Below are 8,162 nucleotides of genomic sequence, written 5' to 3'. Positions count from 1 at the left end.
ACATTTATCACACCTCTCTGTCAACTCTAGAGACTGCAGTGTGAACATTTATCACACCTCTCTGTCAACTCTAGAGACTGCAGTGTGAATGTTTATCGAACCTCTCGGTCAACTCTAGAGACTGCAGTGTGAATGTTTATCGAACCTCTCGGTCAACTCTAGAGACTGCAGTGTGAATGTTTATCGAACCTCTCTGTCAACTCTAGAGACTGCAGTGTGAATGTTTATCGAACCTCTCGGTCAACTCTAGAGACTGCAGTGTGAACGTTTATCACACCTCTCTGTCAACTCTAGAGACTGACTGCAGTGTGAACGTTTATCGCACCTCTCTGTCAACTCTAGAGACTGCAATGTGAAAATCCCAGGAGGGCAGCTGTGTCTGAGCTGCTGGAACCAACAATCAAACCGCACTCAAAATCTTTTCGATCGCGCATCTCGCCCATCCTGATGTTTGGTCAAACAAAAACCTAAAACCCTCGACCCTGTCTGCACAGATTATATATTGAGTTGATTAGATGATTGGCTATTTGTGTTAACGAGCAGTGTACCTATAATGAAGTGGCCGGTGACTGTTAACGAGCAGTGTACCTATAAGGACGTGGCTGGTGAGTGTAGGCTGTCCTGAATTTCTAGTCTTGTTTTTGCTGAAGGAAAGGAAGAAATAGGATTGAAGGAGGAGTTTGGGTGAGGGCGAGAGGGCGAGGAAGTGTGCGCGTGTGTGTGCGTGCGTGTGTGTGTGTGTGCGCGTGTGTGTGCATGTGAGAGAGAGAGACAGAGATGATAGGGAATTCTCTCTTATGACGTTGGAGAGCCTTGAAGTCTGTTGACGGTGTTTCATCGATCCACAGCTCATCGAGCCAGGTCTACTAGCCTGCGCGGAATAGTGCTGTAATTGGGAAAAACAGACTCACCCGCCCCCCCCCCCCCCCCCCCACCCCTACCCCCACACACACACACACACCTTGTCTCCAAGCGGCTCCTTACCCGTCTCCCGCCTCATTTCTCCCTGCCACAAAACCTCAACGAGGATGCGACCAAAATCATCCAATCAGCTCGCTTCCACGGCTTTCATTTGCCGTTAATTGCCCGGCCCGCACAAAGGTCACTCGCCCCGTCTGCGAGCCGGCCAAGGACGCCGCGCCCCCTACATCTCCATAATGGCCCCATTCCCCCACGGCATCGCCTCACCTCCACGTCCTGAAGCCATTACGCGGGATAGCCCAAACCCGCGCGGCATGTCAAACGCCGTTACCGCACGAGACGCTAAGTGCCGCTCCATGTGCCACATGCTGTTTGAGCACGCGCCGGTGTTTGCTACGTCCCGCCGAGCCCCCACAGAGCCGTGATAGGCCTCTATTTTTAGCTACAGTGTTTATACTTTGTCTGTTGTTCAGCTTGGCAGAGATTGCCATCCCTCTGACCCTTTCCGCGGTGATCTAAGCTCGAGGCACATGAAAAGAAACTTTTCCAGTTTTTTTTGCTTTAAGGCTTATTGGACCCCAAACTGTTTGAAGTGACAACTCTCTCAGGTGGATGAAAACATTGGGAGAACCGCACAGATTAGCGCTGATAGACTACAACAGCTTCGGTTGATACTCTGTCACGTCTATTCTCAATTTATTTTCCCCCCAACTAAAGAGCGCTGTGTTCCTTTTTTTCTTCTTCTTTTTCCTTTTTCATTTCCACCCCGAGACAGAATATGCCGTTTGAAGCGCAGGCTGATTTCACAGCCGACCCTCTGCAGAGAAAGAGAGAGAGAGAAAGAAAGAGAAAGAGAGTCAATGTAGGAGCAGCAAAAGGCAGAAACAGCAGAAGAAGAAAACGGAGTGGTATGCTCTCTGCACTGAGCGTGTGTATAGATAAAAGGGATTGTTCAGGGGGAATACATTCATTATACATTGAAGAAACCCTGAATGAAAAACAGTCTACCCCCACAAAGAGGCGAGAGCATATATTGTGAGGAGCAAACGCTGCCTGTCGCACCATGCATCCACCCATATGGAGACGTTATTCATCACAGAGGCAATTAAGATGCATACTGTAATATTTTGAATTACAACCGAAGGGCTCATTAATTAGTATTATCTTGAGTTATAATTGGTATACATCACCTGTGCTGTTGGGTTTAGGTATTCAGCTGGTCCAGAATTCAACTTGGGTGCAGCCGCTGCACAGGTCCAGTTTTGTACACCCGCGCACCCACCCAGACCCGGGAATATAAGAACGGCGCTCCGATCCGTCACCCATGATTAAACAGGCTAGTGAGGCTACAAACACAGCCGCTCACTTTGGACCAAACCAAACTACCACCGTTTCACAAGGGAGGCGAATAGCAGTCTCATCACCTGTAGCACTGCAGCTCACGTTAGCTCAATAAGTAGCTGGTTAGCACTCTATCACTAGACAATACAGTGTTGTGCAACAAACAAAGACTTTCCAATTCATGTCTGATATAATGCATTGCATACTGCCATTATGATCGCAGTTCCAGTGACAGAAATTCACTTTTAAAACATCCCTAACCCTAAACCCAACCATGTTGTTTTACTTGCCTAACCCCAACTAAAAGTTATTTTTGTTGCCTAAACCCAACCAAGTTCTTTTGTAGCCTAAACTTAACCGGACATTCGAGCCTTGGCTACCGCAACTCCGGGCTGAGTCGATGGTCACATGGTAACCAGGAAGAGTCGGTGTCTGTGCTGGAGGACCCTCGGAGGGATGAGCATTTGAGATTCCTGTTGCCGTGATACCGGGTTGAATTGTGTCTTGTTCAGGAGTTGGATCTGGATCTGTTCCACATTTTTGTGGGTTCTTCCTTGGCCCATGCTGCTACACCCTTCCACAAAGTCCCATGAAAATCGGGCCACTAGTTTTTCTGTAATCCTGCTGACAAACAAACAAACAGCACTGAATACATAACCTCTTGGCGGAGGTAATCACACACACTCACACACACACACACACACACACACACACACACACACACTGACAGATGAAGTGGGTTATAAAATGAGGCTTCCTCATGAGGCTTCGGCTGATGGAAGGCGTGATGGATCGTCTGGTTTCAGTTATGAATTCACTGAGGAGTCAACATCATTGCATAGGGTGTGTGTGTGTGTGTGTGTGTGTGTGTGTGTGTGTGTGTGTGTGTGTGTGTGTGTGTGTGTGTGTGTGTGTGTGTGTGTGTGTGTGAGCGTGCGAAGGCTTTCCCTTGTGGATTAGGCTGAAATGTTTTGAAGGAATAATGACTTTACCTTGGAACACGTAAACAGGCATTGTTAGAGAGATAATGAAGGTAACTGGGAAAATGGAATTTCAGATTAGGCAATCACTTTTGGAACAAATCATGAATTTTCATTGGGGAATGGAAATAATAAGCTGATTGAACTTTGTGAATGGAAACCCTAACAGGAACAGGCAAACAATTATTTAAAAGAAAACGGAGAAAATACCACATACGTGAGTAAAGCTGAGGTTAAGTCAAGTCAAGTCGTGCAGAGTCTGTCTTTGTCTACACTAGTCTAACAGTTGTTGTGGGCATGGCCAGTTGGCACCAAAATCTGTAAGTGTATGGGGTACAGATTGTAATCGTCAAGTGTGTGATGGGAACAGATTTAGGATTAGACCAGGATTATCAATATGTTTGAATTTACAAGCCGACTCTGGATGCAGTCGTGTAGTGTAAACTCACCAACAACGCACATGCATTATGGATCCCGTCAATATAGCCAAAGAAAAACTATGAAGCTGATGCAGTAAGAAGCCAATACAGTGTTTAGCCCACAGGAAGTAGTCAACTAGCTTGTTATTCTTCATATATTTCTGATATCAACGTACATCGGAATAAAATACAGGGCAGACTCAATTGCAACATCAGACAACCCCGATAAAAGCCGTTCTTGTTGAGCAGTGTCAAGTCAGAAAGAATAAAATGGAAACTTCCGGTTATAACTTTCAAAGTAATTCCATTTAAATAAAAGTACTGTTGCTTTTTGTGTGATATGAAATAAAGGAGAAATAAAGAAAAAGTCATTTTTAACCCAAAGTGAAATACATTTGTACTTTTATTTTGAAGGTAAAGTTGCCTATAATGGTTAGTAGCTGCGAGAGCTCACTGTTTTCATCTGAGTTTTCTGCATTCAGTTGGCTTCGGTTGCTCTGACAAGTTGCCTAGTGTGGTCCCTCGTCTCAGGTAGCCTACAGTAGTTGTTAAGTGTGTGACCCCTAGTTTTTCACTCGTCATAAAGTAATCTGCAGGAACCGGTCGTGCCTTTCTCAAATTTGCTTGTCAATCAGTGTGCCATACCATAAAAATTTAAATCTCCAACGGATCTGTAATGTTGTTTCATCCAAAATCAGGACATTGGAACGAGAGTATACAAGATACACAGCACGGTCCTTCTGTCTTCTGCGCTGGCATTTTTGCCAGACAGAGAAAAGAGAAACTCAGAACTACATCAACAGAAAATATGAGCTCCGCCCACACTGATTGATTGACAGGTGATGTGTGTGAAGTGCAGTGTAGAAACACCTCATTTAGTAATGAAACTCTGCATATAAAGGTAAAGGTATAGTCCCACTGATTGTCAAACAATGTGTAAAATTTGTTCTCCGCATTTGACCCATCCCCTGGGGGAGCATATAGAATCTTCCAGAATAGATCTACTATCCAAAACATAATAGGATCCCGTATGAGACTTCTTTGAAAGGATCGGAGAGTTGTGTGACAGTCTTAAGCCCAGTTCACGCCAATGATTCGAAAGGCAACGAAACTGTTCTAGGGCTAAGTTGCACCGGTCTGAACAGACCCATCTCATCTCGACTGCAGCAATTTTAAACGTAGCCAGAGTTGCGGAGCGTTGCAAGCAATTGCAAGTTTCAAGAAGTTGCGCTGCGAATTATTGGTGTGAACTACAGTCTTAACAGTCTTAGCCTCTAGACAGCGTTCTTAACCTGAGACGTTTCATGTATCACAACTGTCAACTCTCAAGCCATTTTGTGTGAGCCAGAGTTATCAGATGTTGGAGAGCTCCAGCACATCAAAGACACCAGCCTGGCTGCCTTCTGGGTTTTCAGAGAGAAAAGGCCCACCATCTTCACTTCAAGGATGGAGCAAGATGAGAGACATGAAAGAGACGCAGGGTATTGGGTAGTACTGCAAGATTTTAACTTTTGACTCACTCGCCATGCAGGACACCGGCTACGCCAAGACAATGGTGTCACATTTAGGATTTAGGTAGGTTTAGTTTATCGGAACTTACAACTGTTTAAGGCCAAGGAGAATATGCATCTCACCCTAAGACTGTGATCAGATAGGAGCCATATTTTCTGCAGCTGAAACACAAAACACAGGTCCTGTGAGTGTCGTTAGTAACAAACAAGTTAAGCTAAAGTTATAATCTCGAAGTTTTCAGTTTCCTTTTCTTTGGCGACACCTATGGCGATGAGCGGTAATTTCAGGGGACATCCAAACTAGAGATGAAACGGTGTGAAATGTATTACATACATATATATATATATATATATATATATATATATATATATATATATATATATATATAGCAAACAAAACACTTCAAGTTGCCGTCATGTTATGTGACATCACACATCACTATGCAAATGTAATCTTGGTTGCATTCTTCTGCATGCAACAGATAATTACTGCTGTAGCATTGCTTTGCTGGTAGCTTGCTGCCTGTCACTTCTAAGTTCTATGTAATAACATTTGAGAGAAAACAGCACTGCTTCTGAGACGAACACCAGGAGTAACGCTTCAGTTAAGCTTTCACATCACATATCCTTTGTGTTTTGATTCAAACTGGAAGAAAAACAGTGGAACCATGAAACATATGTGTGCTGCTACATATACGTCCACGGTGACAACTGCAGGCAGTGAAGCAGCAAACAATCTGTTGTTCTGTGTGGTGAGACAGGGGACACGTTCCAGATGAGCATGTTCACTATGAAGGGCTTTTATTCCAAAGCATATCCAATATCCATTTTGTGAACATTTTGCCATCTTAAATTCCCCAGCTAACACTTCAAAATGACTTGAAGATCTTAAGATGTAACTGCAAAGTAATGAGACCACGTGAAAATAAGCTTAAGCAGAGAAATCTAACTATGACTGAATCATGTAAACCAGGGTTTCCCCTGTTATTTCATTAGGCTACTAGAGTGCATGGAAAGATTAAAGATATGTCTTTCTTTGGATTTTTCTCATTTAGAAGGTTCCTATGTGCAGACAACACCCATGGGTTTTTATCAAGGGAGCCATTTCGTTTGATGGCATTGACGCCATGCGGAAGCAGTGGTGGAAAAGGGGGGAACCTTGAGAGGGAACGACGAGAACGAGTGGGGGAACAGCACTCCTCCTCGGATTCCCCTTAAAAAATAGTGGAGAGCAGTGGAGAGCAGAGCAGTGCTAATGTCCTCCATCTACCTCACTGCATCTCCACGCCTCTGTCCATGAGCATCACCCATCTACCTCACTGCATCTCCACGCCTCTGTCCATGAGCATCACCCGTCTACCTCACTGCATCTCCACGCCTCTGTCCATGAGCATCACCGTCTACCTCACTGCATCTATACGCCTCTGTCCATGAGCATCACCGTCTACCTCACTGCATCTCCATGCCTCTGTCCATGAGCATCAACGTCTACCTCACTGCATCTATACGCCTCTGTCCATGAGCATCACCGTCTACCTCACTGCATCTCCATGCCTCTGTCCATGAGCATCACCGTCTACCTCACTGCATCTATACGCCTCTGTCCATGAGCATCACCGTCTACCTCACTGCATCTCCATGCCTCTGTCCATGACCATCACCGTCTACCTCACTGCATCTATACGCCTCTGTCCATGAGCATCACCGTCTACCTCACTGCATCTATACGCCTCTGTCCATGAGCATCACCGTCTACCTCACTGCATCTCTACGCCTCTGTCCATGAGCATCACCGTCTACCTCACTGCATCTACACGCCTCTGTCCATGAGCATCACCGTCTACCTCACTGCATCTATACGCCTCTGTCCATGAGCATCACTGTCTACCTCACTGCATCTATACGCCTCTGTCCATGAGCATCACCGTCTACATCACTGCATCTCTACGCCTCTGTCCATGAGCATCACCGTCTACCTCACTGCATCTACACCGTCTACCTCACTGCATCTCCACACCTCTGTCCATGAGCATCACCGTCTACCTCACTGCATCTCTACGCCTCTGTCCATGAGCATCACCGTCTACCTCACTGCATCTATATGCCTCTGTCCATGAGCATCACCGTCTACCTCACTGCATCTATACGCCTCTGTCCATGAGCATCACCGTCTACCTCACTGCATCTCCACACCTCTGTCCATGAGCATCACCGTCTACCTCACTGCATCTCAACGCCTCTGTCCATGAGCATCACCATCTACCTCACTGCATCTCCACGCCTCTGTCCATGAGCATCACCGTCTAACCTCACTGCATCTCCACGCCTCTGTCCATGAGCATCACCGTCTACCTCACTGCATCTCCACGCCTCTGTCCATGTGCATCACCGTCTACCTCACTGCATCTATACGCCTCTGTCCATGAGCATTACGTCTAACCTCACTGCATCTCCACGCCTCTGTCCATGAGCATCACCATCTACCTCACTGCATCTATATGTCTCTGTCCATGAGCATCACCATCTACCTCACTGCATCTATACGCCTCTGTCCATGGGCATCACCTTCTACCTCACTGCAACAACATGGCAGCTGAGCGAGAGCAGAAATTAATTGTGGCACTTCACCCTGCTGTGATGCTTCAATGGGAAAGTGTTTTTGAAATGAGCCTCTGATGCGCTGCCCAGCCTGTGTTTATCTGTCTCTCTGTAAATGTCATCGGCGAAGCAGAAATCCTGCTCTTTTGTCTCCTGCTGGCTGGCAGTGGCTCGTGTCCTGCGGCCCAACTAAAGGAGATATTTCCATAAACACACGGTGCCCGTGTCCGTCACGCATGTGACTTGGCAACATGGAGCTGCATGCAGGCTGACCACATGTGTCACAGTTTCAAGAGGAAATTAACAAAGGCCTCGTGGTTTTGTTTGGGTTTTAAAGAGGACATGAAACATTATGACTCTTGTTCATTTGCATTTCACCTCAAGACAAGACA

This window comes from Poromitra crassiceps (assembly GCF_964638095.1).
Source record: "Poromitra crassiceps genome assembly, chromosome: 15".
In the NCBI taxonomy this organism is placed as follows: Eukaryota; Metazoa; Chordata; class Actinopteri; order Beryciformes; family Melamphaidae; genus Poromitra; species Poromitra crassiceps.
The sequence above is the reverse complement of the archived record's forward strand: the minus strand, read 5'-3'. Positions refer to the sequence as shown.